The sequence below is a fragment of the Vipera ursinii genome (genome assembly GCF_947247035.1).
Source record: "Vipera ursinii genome assembly, chromosome: 2".
Classification (NCBI taxonomy): Eukaryota; Metazoa; Chordata; class Lepidosauria; order Squamata; family Viperidae; genus Vipera; species Vipera ursinii.
Genome location: NC_139513.1, coordinates 137058481 through 137079045, shown reverse-complemented (window position 1 = coordinate 137079045; position 20565 = coordinate 137058481). Strand labels below are relative to the sequence as shown.

The window sequence follows — 20565 nt, the reverse complement described above, 5'->3', positions numbered from 1 at the left end:
TGAGAGATGGCCGGGCAGAAACAGGGGCCTAAGATATAAATTTAACAAGAGGCCCCTGATTACTTTTTTAGCTAAATTTTTTGTAGGGTTAGGGAGGGGGGAGGGTTGTGGTTGGTTGGAGAGGGGGGGCACTCTGCCAACTGCTGTTCAAACCAGGCCTAGTAGAGATCGCGTTGAGAGGGAGCCGGGGTCGGTCATCTCTGGAGCTCTGGAGCGGGTCGTGGGAATGCCAATTCCCACGACGATAGGGAATGGCTGCAGGTGTAAGATCAGAGGGCCGTATCGACCTCCGGGAGGGCCTCTCCGCTATTTGCAAGCGGTGAGGCGCTCCGACCCTCTGCCTTCGACCCAAGGCTCTGGGAGCGGGGATGCGCAGCCACCTGAGCTCCGACTGGTGTACCTAAATGCCAGGTCCGTTGCTAATAAGGCTCCCCTCGTTCGGGATTTAGTCGAGGGTGAGCAAGCGGACCTGGCTTGCATTACGGAAACCTGGTTGGGCCCAGAGGGTGGTATCCCCCTGGTGGATCTCTGCCCACCAGGCTTCCGGGTGCTACACCGGCCTCGGACTCAGGGTAGGGGTGGGGGAGTGGCTGTAGTTATGAGGGAGACCTTATGTCCGCAGGAGGCCACCGTTCCTCAGATAGTCGGGTGTGAATCTCTCTTATTGAGGTTTGGTCCTAGGGCGCAGTTGGGCTTGCTGCTCGCGTACCTTTCGCCTAGTCGCGTAGCAGCAGCCCTGCCTGAGCTTCTCGATATCCTCTCGGGGCTGGTGATTGAGTTTCCTAAACTAATGGTTTTGGGAGACTTCAATCTACCATCCCTGGGAGGAGTATCTGAGTTAGCTCGGGAGTTCATGGCTTCCATGACGGCCATGGACCTGACACAGGTAATTTATGGACCAACCCATGAGGGAGGCCACACCCTTGACTTGGTTTTCTTATCTGGTCGGTGGTTAGATGATCTTGGTGGGGGCTCCCCAATTGTTATGCCCCTGTCATGGACCGATCATCATCTCCTGCGGCTGGTCTTCCGTTTTGCCACTCCCCACCGTGGGGTTGTTGAGCCAATTAGATGGTTCTGCCCCAGGCGCTTAATGGACCCTGAGAGGTTTCAGGCAGCGCTGGGGGCCCCACCTACCTCCCCAGCTCACAGCTCGGCGGATGCCTTAGTGGAGGCCTGGGAAAGGACGGCCACGGAGGCACTTGACCGAGTTGTACCCTTGCGGCCCCTGACCCGGCGCAGATCCCAATGGGCTCCATGGTTTTCCGCGGAGCTCCGGGAGATGAAGCGTCGGAGACGGGGCCTAGAGAGCGTCTGGAGGTCCACCCGATCTGAATCCGACCGATTGCGACTAAGAACCCATATTAGGTCTTATCTCGCTGCGATGAGGGTAGCGAGATCTAACTATTTCGCTGCCCTCATCGCGTCCGCAGATAATCGCCCGGCCGCCCTGTTTAGGGTGACCCGCTCCCTCCTCAACCAGGAGGTCAGTGGGGATCCCTTGCAGGGGCGTGCCGAGGAATTTAGTCAACATCTGTCGGACAAAATCGCTCGGATTCGGACCGGTTTGGACTCCGACTGGGCAGTATCGGACGATCAGGACACGAGTGATCTTGTCGATGTCATCTGGGAGGAGTTCGATCCTGTGACTCCGGAGGAAGTGGACAGGATCATGGGGAGGCTGAGCTCCACCACATGTTTATTGGACCCGTGCCCTTCCTGGCTGGTTTATGCAGCCCGGAAGGGGACACGAGGCTGGTTCCAGGCGGTTATAGCTGCTTCTTTGAGTGAGGGCAGTTTTCCCGCCGCCTTGAAGGAGGCGGTGGTGAGACCTCTCCTCAAGAAGCCTACCTTGGATCCGGCTGTTTTGAATAACTTTCGTCCGGTCTCCAACCTTCGCTTCCTTGCGAAGGTTGTTGAGAGTGTGGTGGCGCATCAGCTCCCTCTGGTCCTGGATGAAGCGGATTATCTAGACCCGTACCAATCGGGCTTCAGGCCTGGGTACAGCACGGAGACGGCATTGGTCGCGCTGGTGAATGATCTCTGGAGGGCTCGGGACAGAGGATACTCCTCTGTTCTAGTCCTATTAGACCTCTCAGCGGCTTTCGATACCATCGACCATGGTATCTTGCTGCGGCGTCTCAGGGGATTGGGAGTGGGAGGCACGGTTCTTCAGTGGTTCTCCTCCTATCTCCTGGGACGTTCGCAGTCGGTGTTGACGGGGGGGCAGAGGTCGACCGCGAGGCCTCTCGCTTGTGGAGTCCCTCAGGGGTCGGTCCTCTCGCCCCTTCTGTTCAACATCTATATGAAACCGCTGGGTGAGATCATTCGTGGTTTTGGAGTTGGGTATCATCAGTATGCTGATGATACCCAACTTTTCATTTCGACCCCAAACCACCCCAGTGATGCCCTCGACGTGATGTCCCGGTGCCTGGAGGCGGTCCGGGTCTGGATGGGGAGGAACAGGCTTCGTCTCAACCCCGACAAGACGGAGTGGCTGTGCGTACCGGCATCCCGGGATATTCAGGATATTCCACCCCTCATTATGGGGGGTGAGTTATTACCTCCTGTAGATAGGGCTCGCAACTTGGGAGTCCTCCTAGATTCACAGCTCTCTTTAGAAGACCATGTTGTAGCTGTAACTAGGGGGGCGTTCGCCCAGGTTCGCCTGGTGCGCCAGTTGCGGCCCTATCTAGACCGGGATGCCTTGCGCACGGTCACTCATGCGCTCGTGACCTCTCGTCTTGATTACTGCAACGCTCTCTACATGGGGCTACCCTTGAAGACCACTCGGAGGCTCCAGCTGGCACAGAATGCAGCCGCGAGAGTTGTGTCGGGGGTCTCCCGATACTCCCGTGTTACACCTTTGCTCCGCGAGCTGCATTGGTTGCCAGTTGTCTTCCGGGTGAGGTTCAAGGTGTTGGTAATGACCTACAAAGCCCTCCATGGCATGGGTCCAGAATACCTTGGAGAGCACCTGCAGCCGGCGTCAACTTCCCTCCGCCCAGTACGCTCCCACAGAGAGGGCCTCCTCAGGGTGCCGTCAGTCAAAGAATGCCGACTGGTGGCCCCCAGGGGGAGAGCGTTCTCTGTGGGTGCACCGGACTTATGGAACCATCTTCCGGTAGAGCTCCGGATGGCGCCCGACCTCCGCTCATTCCGGCGCGACCTTAAAACCCATCTTTTTAAGGAAGCGGGCCTGGCCTGATGGGACGGGGTGGGTTTTGTTATTATGACTTTAATTTTAAATTTGTACTATGGGCATTGTTTAATCATGTTTTAATAATTTTAACTTTTGTATCTGTCTTTTACGTATTGCCCTGTTAACCGCCCTGAGTCTCTTGAGAGAAGGGCGGTATATAAATTAAATAAATAAATAAATAAATAAATAAATTTGTATGGCACCTGATTCCCAGCAAGTGTGGGCAGTTTACAAATTGTTAAAAAACACACATCAAGACTAGAAAATGTAAGTTTGTAAAATGTAAGACTAGAAAGAGCCTTGGTGGAGCAGTGGGCTGATGCCTCCTTAAGTAACACCAGCTGCCTGCAATTAGTGCAGGTTCGCATCCCACCAGGCTCAAGGTTGACTCAGCCTTCCATCCTTCCGAGGTAGGTAAAATGAGGACCCAGATTGTTGGGGGCAATAAGCTGACTTTGTAATAATGCCACTTGGGGTGTGTGTGAAAGCCCTAACAAGCAGGCATATACATAGAATGAAGGCTACTGCTAAGCTTGTAAGCCGCCCTGAGTCTTCGGAGAAGGGCGGGATATAAATGTAATAAAAATAATAATAATAAGAGCAAACAAGGCAGATAATAAATTCAGATTGGAACAATGTGAAAGAAAAAAAGGGAGCTTTAATTATGCTTGCCAAAGGCCTGGGCAAAGAGCCAGGTCTTCAGGACCCTTCCAAACACCAATCAGGTGGAGGAGGCCAATTTATGCAGGGCAGAGGGACCTATTTAGAGTATTTGCCCCAAATGTACAGGTGGATCCTATTGTTGACAGCACTTGAGGAGCTCCCCAGCAATTGGATGGTGGTGCTTTTAGGTGCTTTGTCGATCTTTAGAATACAGAGGCAATACAGGTAGTCCTTGACTTATGACAATAACTGAGCCCAAAATGTCTGTTCCTAAGCAAGGAGGTTGTTAAGTGAATATTGCCCCATTTTACGACCTTTCTGGCCACACATTTTAAGTGAATCACTGCAGTTATTAAGTTAGCAACGCAGTTGTTAAGTGAGTCTGGCTTCCCCATTGACTTTGCTTGTCAGAAGGTCGCAAAATATAATCATATGACCCTGGGACCCTGCAATCGTTATAAATATGAGCCAGTTTCCATGCCTCTGAATTTTGATCACGTGACCATCAGGATGCTTCTATGCTTGCGAAAAATAGTCAAAAGTCACTTTTTTCGGTGCCGCTGTAACTTCAAACAGTCACTGAACTGTAGTAAGTCGAAGAATAACCTCTTCCACTAATCAACCCCATGCAACTTCTAGGTTTACTGAGGAGCACTGTGAAATGAAACTGGTCAAGAGAGAGCTTGGAGTTACACTTGTGAAAAACAAGAAGTGATAGCTACCTGACATAAGTGTCGAGGTTCTATCCCAGAGGCATATCCCAGTGTTGTGACTCAGGGCCAGCCTGTGGGTCCGACAGCCGGCTCCGACGTATCGGAGGACTCAGATGTGGGGGAGGAGGGAAACGAACCGGCTGATGATGATTTGGAGACTTTGCAGAGTCCTCAGCCGGGAACCTCTGCTCAGCTGTGTGAGCCCGAGAGTGCGGAGGATGAGGACCCACAGCTGGCCCTGTTCAAGGACGCCCGACGCAGGAGGCAGTCGAGCAGGGACAAACAACGAAAGGCTATGGGACTCCTCGGGAGGAGGCACAGGGAGACCACGCCCTGAGCTCTCTATAAAAGGAGTGTTTGGGGAGTGGCTGGTTGCTGAAAGCAACTCTTTTGCTTGTTAAGATAAGCTCTTGTGTGTTTACTATTAAATCTTGGCAGAAGCCTTTTAGCTTTGGACGCTTTCCAGTCTCTTCTTTTGAAATAGGGGTTGAGAGAAGAGGGCTGGTTCAGAACAGTTTGCTTTCAGCCACCCACCCCTTATTACTACGATGGAGCAGCTTCTTGCCAAAAATGCCCAGCTCAACCAGCAACTCACCTTGCTGGCCACTCAGGTGGCACAACTGCAGGCTCAGGTACATGCTGCCCCCCCACCCAGGAGGAAATGTCAGATAGCTATGCCGGATAAATTTGCTGGTAATCCAGAACTGTTTCCTGCCTTCCTGGGACAATGCCAGCTTTATATCAGCGTGAGAGCAGCTGATTTCCCCACTGACCGAGATAAGGTGGGATTTGTGTTGAGCCTTCTGTCGGGAGATGCAGCTCGTTGGGGCACGCCTCTGTTGGCACAGCCTAGCCCTTTGTTGGATAACTTTGGGGGGTTTTGTGACCATATGCGCCTCATGTACGAGGACCCGATTAAGGCGCAGACTGCCACCCGACGCCTGAAAGCTTTGAGGCAGGGTCAGCGCCCTCTACAGGCCTATATCAGCGATTTCCGGCTGCTTAGCCAGGATTCCGCCTGGAATGAGGCTGCGCTCGTGGATGCCTTTCAGGATGGCTTGTCAGAGGAGATGTTGGATGAGCTGGCCCGCGTGGACATTCCCTCAGACCTGAATGGGCTGATCCATCTTTGTCTGCGGATCGATGCCCGGCTGCAGCAGCGTAAGAGTCGCCGTGCCCCCCCACAGACCCCTGCCGCCCCTGTTGTGCGTGAGCCCCCAGTCCAGAGGGAGGAGCCAATGGAGCTGGGTGCCGCCAGGTCCCGTCTATCGGTGACGGAAATGGACAGACGACGATCGGAGGGGTTGTGCTTTTACTGTGGGGACCCTGGACATTTGGCTGCTTCTTGCCCGAAGAAGCGTCAGCGGGCGTCAGTGACCAAGCCTGCCCCGAGAAAGTCCCCCGCTTTGCTATCGGGAAACGGCCCGAGCCCGATCTAGACGGTGTGAAAGATCGGGCGACCCACAACAACCACACCGAGCGACGCCGTTCCGATGGTGCCTGTGAACCTCCACGGCATTTGATTTTGGAGGCACGTCTGATCCTTCCTGGCAAGCCAGAGGGGATTCCGGTCCATGCCTTAATTGACTCTGGGGCTACCACTAACTTTATGGATTCGGCCTTTGTGGCCAAATGGGCTGTTCCCCAGTGTCCAGTGGATCCGCCCATGCTTGTGGAGACCATCGATGGTCGAGTGCTCCTGTCCGGGCCTATCACGGCCGCCACGCAACCCGTGTGTATGGCCATCAGTACCCATGTGGAGGCCATTCAGTTCTACGTCACTTCGGATCTGCACTTTCCCGTGGTCTTGGGACTGGCGTGGCTCCGGGCGCATGATCCACAGATCTATTGGTCTCAGAACTTGGTCACCTTCCCAAGTTTGCAGTGCGTGGACCACACCCGCCATATCTGTGCCGGCCAGGTGGAGGGTTCCCCAGGGGTTTCTTTGCCTCCCGAACTGTCCGACTTTGCTGACGTGTTCAGCGAGTCAGAGGCGGACCAATTACCCCCGCACAGGCCCTACGACTGCTCCATTGACCTAGTCCCTGATGCGCCTCTCCCAGTGGGGCGTTTGTACTCCATGTCGGAGCCCGAGTTGGCTGCATTGCGGGACTTCCTGACGAAGAACTTGGCTCGTGGTTTCATCCGGCCCTCGTCCTCGCCAGTGTCTGCGCCCGTGCTCTTCATCAAAAAGAAGTCGGGCGAGTTACGGCTTTGCTGTGACTACCGGAAACTCAACGCTATCACGGTGCGTAACCGCTACCCGCTGCCCCTCATCCCCGAGCTCTTGGACCGACTCCGGGAGGCTAAGATCTTCACGAAACTGGACCTGCGTGGAGCTTACAACCTCGTCAGGGTTCGGCCGGGTGATGAGTGGAAGACGGCGTTTGGTACTCGCTATGGACATTTCGAGTACACGGTGATGCCGTTTGGCCTGACCAACGCCCCCGCGGTGTTTCAGCATTTTATGAATGACATCTTTCGGGATCTGTTGGATCAGTTTGTTGTGATTTACCTGGACGACATCCTGATTTACTCCCCGTCGCGTGAAGCGCATCATCAGCATCTCCGTCAGGTCCTGCAGCGCCTCCGGAAACATCGGCTGTTTGCCAAGTTGGAGAAGTGCCAGTTCTACCAGGTGACCATTGATTTCTTGGGTCACCGCATTTCTCCTGAGGGCATCGCCATGGAACTGAGTAAAGTTGAGTCGTTGCAGAGTTGGCAACCCCCGCGTCGCGTGAAGGATATTCAGCGACTTCTTGGATTTGCCAACTACTATCGGACATTCATCCCTGGCTTTGCTGCCTTGACAGCCCCCCTCACCCGGCTCCTGCAGAAGAAGACTCGGTTCCAGTGGAACGCCCCCGAACAACAGGCGTTCCAAGCTTTGAAGGACGCCTTCATGAAGGAGCCCATCTTGAAGCATCCTGACCCGCAACGGCCGTTTGTCGTGGAGGCGGACGCCTCCGACATTGCCATTGGGGCCGTGTTACTCCAGGCAGCGATGCCCAACGGTACCCTTTTCCCTTGCGCGTATCACTCACGGAAATTGAATTCCTCGGAGCGCAACTATACCATCTGGGAGAAGGAGCTGTTGGCCATCAAGGCGGCGTTCGAGGCTTGGAGGCATCATCTGGAGGGGGCGCGGCATCAAATCGAGGTCCGGACGGACCACAAGAATCTGGAAAGCCTGCAGACCGCTCGGAATTTGAACCAACGCCAGATCCGGTGGTCCCTCTTCTTCGCGAGGTTTGACTTCCGGGTGCGGTACATACCAAGCGGGCACAACCAGAGAGCGGATGCTCTGTCCAGGAAGCCCGAGTACACCCGAGTGGAAGACAAGCTTCCGCCCAGGACCGTGATCCCCGTCGAGTCTTTTGCTGCGGTACGGGAGCCGGTGGATATACGGGCTCGGATCCGGGAGGCGCAGCAGCAGGAGGCGTGGGTGGCTCAGCGGAAGGAAGAGGTGGGGCCAGATTCGCCTTGGTCGGTCACGGATGGACTCCTGTATTATCGTGACCGGCTCTATGTTCCAGGAGGGCCACTCAGGGGACTCGTCCTCAGCCAATGTCATGATAACCCGGCTGCGGGGCATTTTGGCCTGTTCAAGACTCTGAACTTGGTCTCCCGTACATTCTGGTGGCCCCGAGTCCGACACGATGTCCAGTCTTATGTCACCTCCTGCGTCCCATGCAGGCAGGCCAAGTCAGCGACAGGGGCCCCGCCTGGTTTACTGCAGCCTTTGCCAACGCCCAAGAGACCCTGGGGGGCTGTGTCCATGGACTTTCTGACGGATCTACCCCCATCCTCCGGCTTCACGACAGTGTTTGTGGTGGTGGACATGTTGACCAAGATGGCGCACTTCATCCCCTGTCGCGGCTTACCGTCAGCTCGCGCCACTAGTCGCATGTTCATCCAACAGGTGTTCCGGCTGCACGGCCTTCCCGATAGAGTCGTCTCCGATAGGGGGGCCCAGTTTACAGCCCGCTTCTGGCAGGAGTTGATGCGGGCGTTGGATATTAAGGTTTGCCTCTCGTCCGCGCATCATCCTCAGACCGACGGGGGTACCGAGAAGGTCATCGGCATCTTGGAGCAGTATCTGCGCTGCTACGTTAACCTGCAGCAGGACAATTGGGTGGACTATTTGGCCATAGCCGAGTTTGCCTTTAACAACTCGCAGCACACCTCCACGCAGATGACACCGTTCTTGGCCAATGTGGGTTATCACCCCCGGTTTTTCCCCCTTTCTCCCGTGGACTCATCGGAGCCGGCAGCGAACGAATTCATGGCGGAGTTACAGGCGATCCATCGGTTGGTGCGACGGCAGCTGGAGAAGGCCAAGGCCGACTACAAGAGGTTCGCCGATCGGTCGAGAAGGGATACGCCTCCACTATCGGTGGGGGATCGGGTCTGGCTGTCCACCAGGAACCTACCATCCACTCGGCCGGCGAGGAAGCTGGACCACCGATACCTTGGACCGTTCCCCGTCGAGGCCGTCATCAATCCGGTCGCCTATCGTTTAACTCTGCCACGTTCCCTGCGCGTGCACCCCGTCTTCCATCGGTCCTTGTTGGTCCCCGAACAACCGGCTTGTCCACTTCGCCAAGCGGAACCTCCCCCATCAGGACCTCGTGATGGCGACAGCACCCCCGAGTACGAGGTCGCCAGCATCAGGGATTCCCGCTGGCTGAAAGGTCGCTTCCAGTACCTGATCGAGTGGAAAGGGTACGGGCCGGAGGACTTCACATGGGAAGACGCGACCGCCGTTCATGCCCCTGCGTTGGTGACTGCGTTTCACGAACAGTTCCCATCCCGACCGCATCCGGATCGGCAGACCCGGGGGAAGGGCCCTGCGGTGCGGGATAGTGTTGTGACTCAGGGCCAGCCTGTGGGTCCGACAGCCGGCTCCGACGTATCGGAGGACTCAGATGTGGGGGAGGAGGGAAACGAACCGGCTGATGATGATTTGGAGACTTTGCAGAGTCCTCAGCCGGGAACCTCTGCTCAGCTGTGTGAGCCCGAGAGTGCGGAGGATGAGGACCCACAGCTGGCCCTGTTCAAGGACGCCCGACGCAGGAGGCAGTCGAGCAGGGACAAACAACGAAAGGCTATGGGACTCCTCGGGAGGAGGCACAGGGAGACCACGCCCTGAGCTCTCTATAAAAGGAGTGTTTGGGGAGTGGCTGGTTGCTGAAAGCAACTCTTTTGCTTGTTAAGATAAGCTCTTGTGTGTTTACTATTAAATCTTGGCAGAAGCCTTTTAGCTTTGGACGCTTTCCAGTCTCTTCTTTTGAAATAGGGGTTGAGAGAAGAGGGCTGGTTCAGAACACCCAGAGGACCCAGATTGTTGGGGGCAATTAAGCTGACTTTGTAATAATGCCGCTTGGGGGGGGGGGTGAAAGCCCTAATAAGAAGGCATATACATAGAATGAAGGCTACTGCTAAGCTTGTAAGCCGCCCTGAGTCTTCGGAGAAGGGCGGGATATAAATGGAATTAAAAAAATAAATATTCAACAATTTACATTTCTTAATCTTTAGGCAAGTTTCATATTAACTGACTTTGGACAAATCTTTTGTTTGAGGATATGACCTTTAAATCAAGGTTTACTGCAATGATTATACAAATGATGTGAATTTGGATTTAATAGACATTAACAAACCACTCAAATGGTTTGTTAAACTGAGATTTTACTGAACATCCAATACATAGGTCCTTCCTCCATAGAATATATATATTATGCAGAGGAATTACAACATAAAAGCATTTTCAGCAACTTTTGTTCCCAGTTCTAAAGGTTTGATCACTCGTTTATATTTTAAGGTTCAGATGAGGAGAAAAAAGCATCCGAGGAAGCATCAGTGATACACATTCAATTCCATCCTTTACTGATTTGTCTGTCCCTTGTCATATTTCTGCAAATACAGTATACCATCAGTTCTCGTAGTCCTCTCACTAATAAGCAGTTACTACTTTAACTTCATCTTCTAGTCCTAGAGACTCTTCTAAAAAGGAATATCTTCTAAGATGTCTTGGATGCTGAGATGTTTACTGTATAAATTTCAGCACATTTTCCCATCTTTTTAATCTTCAACTACTATCTGTCCAGTGGATTCATTTATCATTCCAAATGAAGATTGGAATCTCCTTCTGGCATTCACAGTTCTTTTGGGGAAAAAAAGTCTTTTGTTTTTCTGTATCTCTTTCCATATTGGTCTTTACAAAAGTTTACTTTACTGCTTCTTGTCCTTGCTAATAGTTCTCTGAATTTTTTTATTACCGTAAGCTTTTTCCTGATATCTTTCTCTTTCTTGGCTTTGGCTTCTTCTCTCATCTTTTTTGGTTACAATTTTTCACTATCTATCCTGATCTAGTTTGCTTTCTTTTGTTTCTTGATCTTGGGCAAAATTAGGGTTTAATTTGTTTTCAATATCTGTATTTGTGCATTCTGTTTTCTGTCACTGTTCACCGCCCTGAGTCCTTAGGGAGAAGGGCGGTATACAAATCAAATAAATAAATAAATAAATCTTTGGCAGTCTCCTTATGAACCTTATTTCATTTCTTTTCACAATTCCTCTTACTTCCTATCAATGAAGGTAAGGACTTCAAAGTGATTCGTGATAATGTCCTTGAAAACTGAGTTTCTGAAACTGGATCCCCAGAAATTGGTAAGTCATATCTTGTGCTTCATTTCTGTTTCCTAGCCATATAATCCAGCTATGTTTTCCTCTTTATTGTTCCCAGTTTTGGCATTCTAGTCTCCAACCACAAGAAGCACATCTTGCTTATAAATTGATTGCTGATTAAACTTGATCATAAAATTCCTCAATCTCTTTTTTTCTGCATCGGTGGTTAAAAGCAATAGTGTTAGTTCTTTTCTGTGTGTGTCCTGTGTAGCACACAGTACTGTATGAACCTCTGACCACATGTCAGAATTCCAATCCATTTCAGTTTTCTGATGCTCAGGATATTAATATGCAGTTGATTGATTTAATCTTTCACATGTTCGGCTTTCCCATGTTCATACTTCTTATATCCTGGTGTCACTGTAATTCTGCCTTTGCAGCTTTGGATTTTCTTTTCTTGCATGACATCAGCAACTAGACATTAGAGATTTTTTTAAACTTCCGTAGCTGCATCATAAACAGCATAAGTACAGGTAGTCCTCAACTTACAACAGTTCATTTAGTGACCATCCAAACAACGTAACTGAAAAAAGTGACTTATGACTCACCCTTACAACCACTGCAGCATGCCCATGGTCATGTGATCAAAATTTGGATGATTGGCAACTGGTTCATATTTATGATGGTTGCAGTGTCCTGGGATCATGTGGTCACCTTTTGGGACCTTCCAACAAGTCAAGTCAATGGGGAAGCCAGATTCACTTAACAACCACATTACTAACTGAAGCATTGCAGTGATTTCACTTGACAACTACAGTACGGCAAGAAAGGTCATAAAATGGGGCAAAATTCACTTAAAAACTGTTTCACTTAGCAACATAAATTGCACAATTGCATGTTGGGTACCATTCCTCTATAGAGCTCATTATCTGACCTTATTTGTCAATCTTTGTCTTGTGTATCAATGTGGCTTTCTTGGTAAAATACAGAAATGGTTTAGTATTGCCTATTCCCCGCTTGCTCCTTGGGAGGAAAGCCATGGCAAATCTAGACAGCACACTTAAAGCAGAGATATCACCCTGTCAACAAAAGTGCATATAGTCAAGGCTATGGTCTTCCCAGTTGCAATGTATGGCAGTGAAAGTTGGACCATAAAAAAGGCTGAGCGCCAAAAAATTGAAGCCTTTGAACTGTGGTGCTGGAGAAGACTCCTGCGAGTCCCTTGGACTGCAAGGCGATCAAACCAGTCAGTCCTAGAGGAGATCAACCCTGACTGCTCTTTAGAAGGCCAGATCCTGAAGCTAAAACTCAAATACTTTGGCTACCTAATGAGAAGGAAGGACTCACTGGAGAAGAGCCTAATGCTTGGAAAGATTGAGGGCAATAGAAGAAGGGGACGACAGAGAATGAGGTGGCTGGATGGAGTCACTGAAGCAGTAGGGGTGAGCTTAAATGGACTCCAGAAGATGGTAGAGGACAGGAAGGCCTGGAGGAATGTTGTCCATGGGGTCACGATGGGTCGGACACGACTTCGCAGCTAACAACAACAACACTCCCACGTAGCATAAAATTATATCTTTTGTCATTTTCCTGAAGTGTTCATCTATCTCCAACATCTTCCTGTATCACTGCTGTCCAGTATAGATGTATGCTTGCTTTAGCTAAGCAGTTGAAATGACCTTTAAGTGTGAAGTGATTGTGCTGGGAGTATAAACTCTTAACATGCATTCCTGGTGTTCTTCTATCATTCCTCCAGGGCGGAGGTCAATAGTCAACATTATATATAATAAATTATTCCAAATATATACTGCTAATCAGTATAGTTAGAATACACTGCATCCTTTTGTTGCCATCTAGTGGTCATCCATATTTTTGCAAACTATCATACACTGGAATATAAAAGTCCAGGTGACTACGCTATGATAGCATGGTTTTTTTGTATCTATACTGCCATCTTATGGTCATCTGAATTGTTGCAACCCAAAATATGGTATCATTCCCTGCACTTGGACTGCATTCAAATAGTTTTGTTTGGTTTTGCTTTAGTCCTATGAAAACCGAGGTTTTCTGCTTATCTGTGCTTGTGAGAACCCAGCTGTGATTTATTCAGTCATCATCAATAGTTTAACAAACTATGCCTTGGTGCAATACGTAAATCAACTCATAAGAGGTAGAATATAAAGGTAGCAAAATGAGATTTTTTTAACAATATATTTACATCGTTTAAAAGGGTGAACAAGGCTGGACAAAGGCTGCATCTCTTATTTTGGTGGAACCTAAGGAATAGGGAAACTTGAAATAAGAGTCACTGAAGAACTGGAAATGCCCGTTTTCTTTTGTCAGTGTAATAATGAATGTTGAAATTCCCCGTTACCCAGAGCTCAAGGGCTACTCTAGTAAACACAAAAATTCCATTCAGTTTTGCAAATATACACGTCTGTTTTTCTGCCTTTGTGCAGGAAGGTTGCGTTGCCCTGGCCCTTAACCTGATTCTTTTTTTTAAAAAAAAATACCAGCATTACTTGAAGATCAGGTAAGGCAGGGGTCTTCAAACTTGGCCCTTTTATGACTTGTGGACTTCAACTCCCAGAATTCCTCAGCCAGCAAAGCTGGCTGAGGAATTCTAGGAGTTGAAGTCCACAAGTCATAAAAGGGCCAAGTTTGAAGACCCTTGAGGTAAGGTGACGCTTTGGAAAAAGGACTCGTGACCGTGCTGATCGATTGTGTGAGTGCACGCGTGTTTGGAGCGCCTGGGGAATCGCCTCCCACTCCCGACGTCTCCCCGTAAAGCGAAACAGTAATATAATCTACAGCGGGCAGCCTCCCCGCTTCGCTTTAGGTTCCCTCTTTGATCTCTTTGTTCGGCTGAAGCGCGAGGAGTTCAGCCAACCCCGCCCGTCTGCCAGCAAAAGAAACCATAAAAATCAGCCCCTTTGGGCCGGCGGCTAGAGCGGCCCAAATTCAGACCTGCCCCCGCATTTCCTGCTTCGCCGCCCGAGGAGAGTGGATTCCCTGCATCCGTATCGAGGTTGGCGTGTTTCCGGTGGCGGTCTGGGAGGAGGGGGATGGAGGGGGAGAACGGCGGCGCGGGGGCCGGTGGCCAGAGGGGAGCCAAAATGAGGTCCGTGACGGTGGCCGGATGCCAACGGGGAGAAAGGCGCCTGCTGCGGGAGCGGGGAGCGGTAGCGCTGGTGGTTTGCTTCGGATGGGGGGATGCGACGGGGAAGGGGGGCGGCTGCGCGGAGGTGGCTCGGAGGTGGGTCGGTGCTGAGACGCTGGCTTTGGGGAAAGGGCGGCGGGTGGGCAGCGTGCACGGACCGTGCCGTTCCCTCCGTTTTGGTGGAAGGACGGCGGTGGCGGGGAGGCGTTTCGTTCCGAGATCGGGCAACGGAGGCTTGGTCGGGGAGAGAAGGGGCTGCCTGGAAAGCCAGAGGAGCGAGGAGATGGCGGGAATTCCCGTCCAGCCGCAGAATTCCCCGACAGTCGCTTTTTTTTTTTTTTTTTAGCCCGACCTACCTCCTAGGGTTGTTGTTATGGGGCTAGGCGAGGAAAGGCACCCTCTCTCGTTTTCGAGCTCCCGGAGAAAAAGTAAGGATACTCGTGGGGTAGAAAACCACACAACCTGTGCACTTTGGTGATGGTCCACCAGCGCTCAGCTATAGGAATAGTTATGTGTTCGATTGTTTTTTCCGGAAGCTAAAAATTGCCATTCTTCTCCCCCTTCTTTCGTGCACGGGGGTGAATCTAAACCTTGGGAGTAAATTCTATTTTGCTGTAGAAAAGAGAAGCACATTTAAAATTAAAAAAAAAATAAGTAAATGAAATAAAACTCTCCAGAACTTATAATCACAGCTCCGTTAGTTGTCCCACACTGTATTTTCTTTTTAATGAGAAGTGGTTTTTTTAACCGTAACCAGAAAGTCCTGACATACCAGAATAAATGTTGCCCTGCCTCCTGTTACAGTCTAACTGGTCATTTTTATTTGTTACCTTTATATGCCACCCAACTCACTGATAAGTCAATTCTGGGCAGCTTACAAACAGTAAAAAGAAAACTATAGAAACAATTAAAATTAAAAAAAAATCTATATAAGAAACTAGAACCGACCAGACACACAGCAAAGGGATGAAATCTTCTTACCCCCTCCACCACCTTCAGCAGTGAGCCAAAAGGGTGGGAGTAGTTTGTGCCTCTGGATCACAGTGGAAAAGGCTCTTCTTGACCTCACTTATCAGAATTTCTTAGCAGATGGTGTCTGCAGCGGGTCCCCTTCCACTGGAGCTAGTAGGGCAAGCTAGTTCCATTGGGACGAGATAGTTCCACGAATACTCTGGATGTGTGCCATTATAGGGCCTTAAATGTACCTTGAATTGAATTAAATGTACCTTGAATTGAACCCAGAAGCAAACTGGTACGAATGCATCTAGTGCAACAGCAGTCTTACATGTGCCACCCTAGGGGCCACCAGAACTGTGTGCGCTGCTGTATTCTGCACAACTATAGCTTCTGAATAATCTTCAAGAGTAGCCTCATGTAGAGCATGTTGCAGCAATCCAACTGAGAGACTATCAGGGCAAGAGTGACTGTGCACAGGACCTCACAATTCCAATAAGGGTGCAACTGGTGTAAACAAGAAGTTGCCCAAAGGCCCTCCTAGCCACCTGCATTTGAGCCTTAATAAGCTAAACAACTTTGTTCTTCGGGTTAATGATACAATTGAATGAGATTTGGGAATAGCCAGTGAGTTATTTCCAAGAAAGTGTGGGGCTTAAGAGCTAACATAAAAAACAGTAGGAGCATAATTTACATGGGAAGATTCTTGTAAAATTTACTGGGCAGCATTTTAGAATGTGAAGATTAAAAAAGGCGATCTGGACCTATATCAGAGAGCTCTTTTCAAAAAGGAATAAATATATCTGCATTTTGCTTAATAAAAGTTTACAGTATGTTGGCTGGAAAAGTAGTCTTTATATTAGAGATTGTAGCCTGCATAGAATAATGGTAGCATACTTGAAGTGAAACAGGCTTTGGTTATACTTAGCTTGATTAGCCAAAGTATGCCAAAACTTGGTAGTAAGAATTGTTATGCGTGTTAGAAGAATGACTAAGGCTGACAGCCTAATCTACTCTGTGTTAATAAAAGGGATGGATGCAAATGAAATGAAAGAATACAGATGGGGCATTTAGTGATCTATGGATGAAAATGGTGGCTGTTTAGAAAGTTTAGAAAATCTGTTTTGAATATGCATGTGTATTTATATGTGCCTATAGCAAAGGAATAAATAGAAATAAAAAAGCATGATTGATTTTTATTGTTTTTGATGAAAGACTGAGAGGATTAGTGAAGGCTGCAATGATGAGAAGCCTCAAATGTAGGACATCTAGTATTTGAGTCAAGACTGCATCTCCGGAAAAAATGGACGTGAAAGAAACGGGAATGAAAGTATGACTCCTATACGAAAAAGTATTAGAAGATTCATTTTCCAACAGAATAAATGGAAACTCAACATAGAGAAGGAGAATGGGTAAAATAGAAATAATTAAATATGCCACAGAAGTGTATGGTGTTACTAGAGTCTAGGAAGTATGAAAAAAAATGCTTGGGGGGATGAATGTAATATATCTAAGAGAATGATTGTTGCAAAAAATAAGGATGAGGGAAAGGTGCAATATAATTGTATATACTGAAAGATATATTTACAAAGAATGTAAATACAAAGAAAAAGGTATAGTGAGAATTCAAAGAGGCAGAGGAAATGCAAAGTGAGTTTGATGGAAATTAAACAATGCTTTGGAAGAGGGTAAATGAACTTCCAGCAGATTGGATGGGAATTTTAAAAAGTGACATTGGAAATGCTGGAAGGAGTATTTTAGATAGTTGTATGGAAATATCAGAGTTAGAGAAATCTCAGAGTAAAAATAAAATGAAGTTTAAATATTAGTGTCCAAAAATGGGTGAAAGAGGAGTAGTAAGTGTATTTAAAAATGTAGTAGTAAGAATATTTAAAAATGGTAGTGCTGCAGGATTAGATTGTACAAACTAGGAAAAGTGTGCATATGTTTTGTTTATGGAATACAGTAGTTGTACAACTTTTACATGTATGAGAAGTATATCTTTTTCTTTTGATTGTTAAATGCTGCTGCTGTTATTATTGTTGTAAGTCATGCCGTTCATTAAGTGCTAGCCTGATTTTATGATACTTTTTTTTTGTAGTGTTCATTAAGTGAACCCATTGTCCACAATGCGAGTTTTTCTACCAGAAATTGAAAGCAAAGGCTGGTTTCCTGCAAAAACATTAGTAAACCAAAGTCACATAACAGGACATTACAAACAGTGGTAAATGTTGGCTGGTTGTTAAGAGCCCAAAATGCAGGATGAGGGAGCCATCAGAACTTTGAATTTGGGTCATAAGTACCTTTTTGAGGGAGTCATAACTTCAAACCATTGCTAAGCAACTGGTCATAAGTTGAGGACTATTGGTAGGGAAGGATTTATTTTATTTATTTATTTATTTTATTAGATTTATATACCGCCCTTTCCCGAAGGACTCAGGGCGGTTTACAGGGTATTTAAAAACCAAACCAATACAAAATACAAAAGTTAAAAAACAATTTAAAAAGATTAAATTATCCCTAAAAATAAAAACCCCAGTTAAAAATTCTCAGCCTGGGCCGGAGAGCTCAAAGAGCCAGGTCTTCAGGTCCCGGCGAAATGTGCGGAGGTCGGGGGCAGTCCTAAGTTCCACAGGCAGCTGGTTCCAGAGGGCAGGCGCACCCACAGAGATGGCCCTCCCCCTGGGTGTTATCCGCCGGCAATCTTTTACCAGCGTCACCCTGAGAAGACCCTCCCTGTGTGAGCGCACTGGACGATGGGAACTTGATGCCAGCAGCAGGTGTTCCTTCAAATATCCCAGACCCAAGCCATTAAGGGCTTTATAGGTCATCACCAGCACCTTGAATCTCACCCGGAGGGCAACCGGAAGGCAATGCAGCTCGCGGAGTAGAGGTGTTACATGGGAGTATCGGGAAACCCCCATCACAACTCGCGCGGCCGCATTCTGCACCAGCTGAAGCCTCCGAGTGGTCCTCAAGGGCAGCCCCATGTAGAGAGCATTGCAGTAGTCTAAACGGGAGGTCACGAGCGCATGAGTGACTGTGTGCAGGGCATCTCGGTCCAGGTAGGGTCGCAACTGGCGCACCAGGCGAACCTGGATAAGAAGAAGAGCCACAAAAACTGCAAGAGAATTACTTTAGCAAGTGAATCCTGGGAAGGTGTTTGAAACTGATAATGAGCAAAATTTGGAGAGTGCAGTGTGACTATCCTAAGCAAGAGGTATGTGGATCAGATGTTGCATGGACTTTATAAGATCCCCCCAAAAGAGAGTACTTTTAAAAAAACAAAAGGAATTAATATGAGATAGCATATGAAACTTGTAGAAATGAGTGATTTGAGAATAGAAAGATACCAAGAAATATAGTGAATGATGCTGGTGTAATTAGTTTTAATTATATTTTTTTTTGTTATGTCAGATTTTCTTATTATTTCTCTCTGAATAGTGTTGCTCATCCAGAAAGGGAATAGTGTGATGTAATAATGATGTGTATATATATATATATATATATATATATATATATATATATATATATATATATATATGTATATGTATATATATATGTATATATATATGTATATATATATGTATATATGTATATATATATATATATAAAAAACTGTACAATTCTGTAGTTTTCAGTTTAAATGCTGCTTTTTATTTTCTAACCGAGTGACCTCCAAAGAGATTAGAGTATTTAGTAAAAGAATGAAGCAACCTACATAGAATAAAATCATTACTAATGAGAGAGATTAGCAGTGCTTGGGGGGAAAAGATAGACTTGATGATTGAAATGTTTTTGCAAACAATCCAACACATTGAAGCCAGTCCCAGCTTAATAATAATCAGATTTGTGTTAAGTTAATCGTGGTGTTTTCTTACTGATGGTACATGGTTGCAGGTTTTTAGGAAGGAAACTGATTAGGTTTGGAAAAATGGAATTGATTGGGAAAAAATGAGAAACAAGCTTCCATCTATGTCCAAACGCTTTCAGAGAGGATCATCCTTAAATTGATACTGCTTTCGAGATCCAGATGACCTAGGAAATTAGAGCCAAGATGAACTACCAACAAAAAACTTTTAAAGTTTGAAAGTTTAAAAACTTTTTCATAAATATGTGTCCATTCAAGATCCGGATTTGAATGAGCACTAATTTTTTTAAAAACAACAACAACAACCCAGTATTATACTGATTTGTTCGTTGGATTGTGTAGGCTTGAGAGAAGTATAGTAACAAATTTATAAGAGAAAAAGTATTAGGGATGTTCAATTGTTAAGATGGTTTTGTAATGAACTTTGATGATATTGAGGGAATTATAGTCAAGGGAAGAAGAGCAGGTTTAATTAAAGGCTGAAAATCAAGAGAGAAATTGAAGCCTATCTTTCGTGGGATCAATTCAATAGCCAGCTTGGAAGAATCCAAATAAATTATGTTATGGGGATTGCATATTCTTGGGAGGTGTTTCTGTTTCCCTTCCATTCTAAGGTTCTGGAGGTTAAATTTCTATTGAATAACAGTGTGCAGTGGGGGTGGTTTGGAAAATTAGCTTAAGGAGCAGCTGAAGAAATAATGCTTGGACACGACTGGTGAACTGAAACAGTGCAGTGGCAAAAAAAAAGTATTTAAGAGCCTTTTTGATGAAACAACATCTGAGGAAGAATCTTGTACAGTAACAACAGATCCTTGCTTAAGATGGGTAACCACTCTGGTAAAGTGTAGCAGATAACCTGGAGAACATTTGCTTTAAAATTTCATACTTCAGTTTAGGAGCATATGTTAACAGAGAACAAATCTTGTTTATTTAAAGCAGGTGGTTTCTCCTTTTGTTCAATTGTGCAGTTTACAAGCAAGGGGATGTGTTTTAGACCCAGGCTATTTTCCAAACCAAAGAAACAAGATCCTATTTCATTTAATAATGTTCTGGTTGCATATCATTCTCTTGGCTTGATCAGAACTATTATGATCACATATAATAAACAGGGATTGTGACACAACTTTGATAAAAATCTGGAAGTAAGAAGTAGCCTGATATCTATGCCGAACATCTCTGTTCTAAAAAATTAAACTATTTTTTGGTACTGTCTTCAAAATGATAGGCTGACTGATCTAATTCCTGCCTGTGACTGTGGTGATGCAAGTCTCTGCTTGCAGCGTCTTAACAATGTGAAAACAGGTGAAGAACAGTTGTTTAACTCTCATCTCTTAAAGCCCTTTCTTGTTTCTTTGTCGCTCCTTTGTACAGTATTGTG

General features: G+C 47.3%; 1 protein-coding gene across 2 annotated transcripts in view; it reads left to right on the top strand.

Annotated features, from left to right (window-relative positions):
- Positions 1-14249: 14249 nt before the first annotated feature.
- RNF41 (ring finger protein 41) overlaps positions 14250-20565 on the top strand; it is a 32460-nt gene continuing 26144 nt past the window's right edge. The window contains exons 1-2 of one of the 2 annotated variants that reach the window (XM_083351789.1): positions 14250-14323; positions 20413-20489. The gene's annotated coding sequence lies outside the window, so the exon portion shown is untranslated. The remainder of the gene's footprint in view (positions 14324-20412; positions 20490-20565) is intronic. The other variant, XM_083351788.1, reaches the window with a different exon arrangement.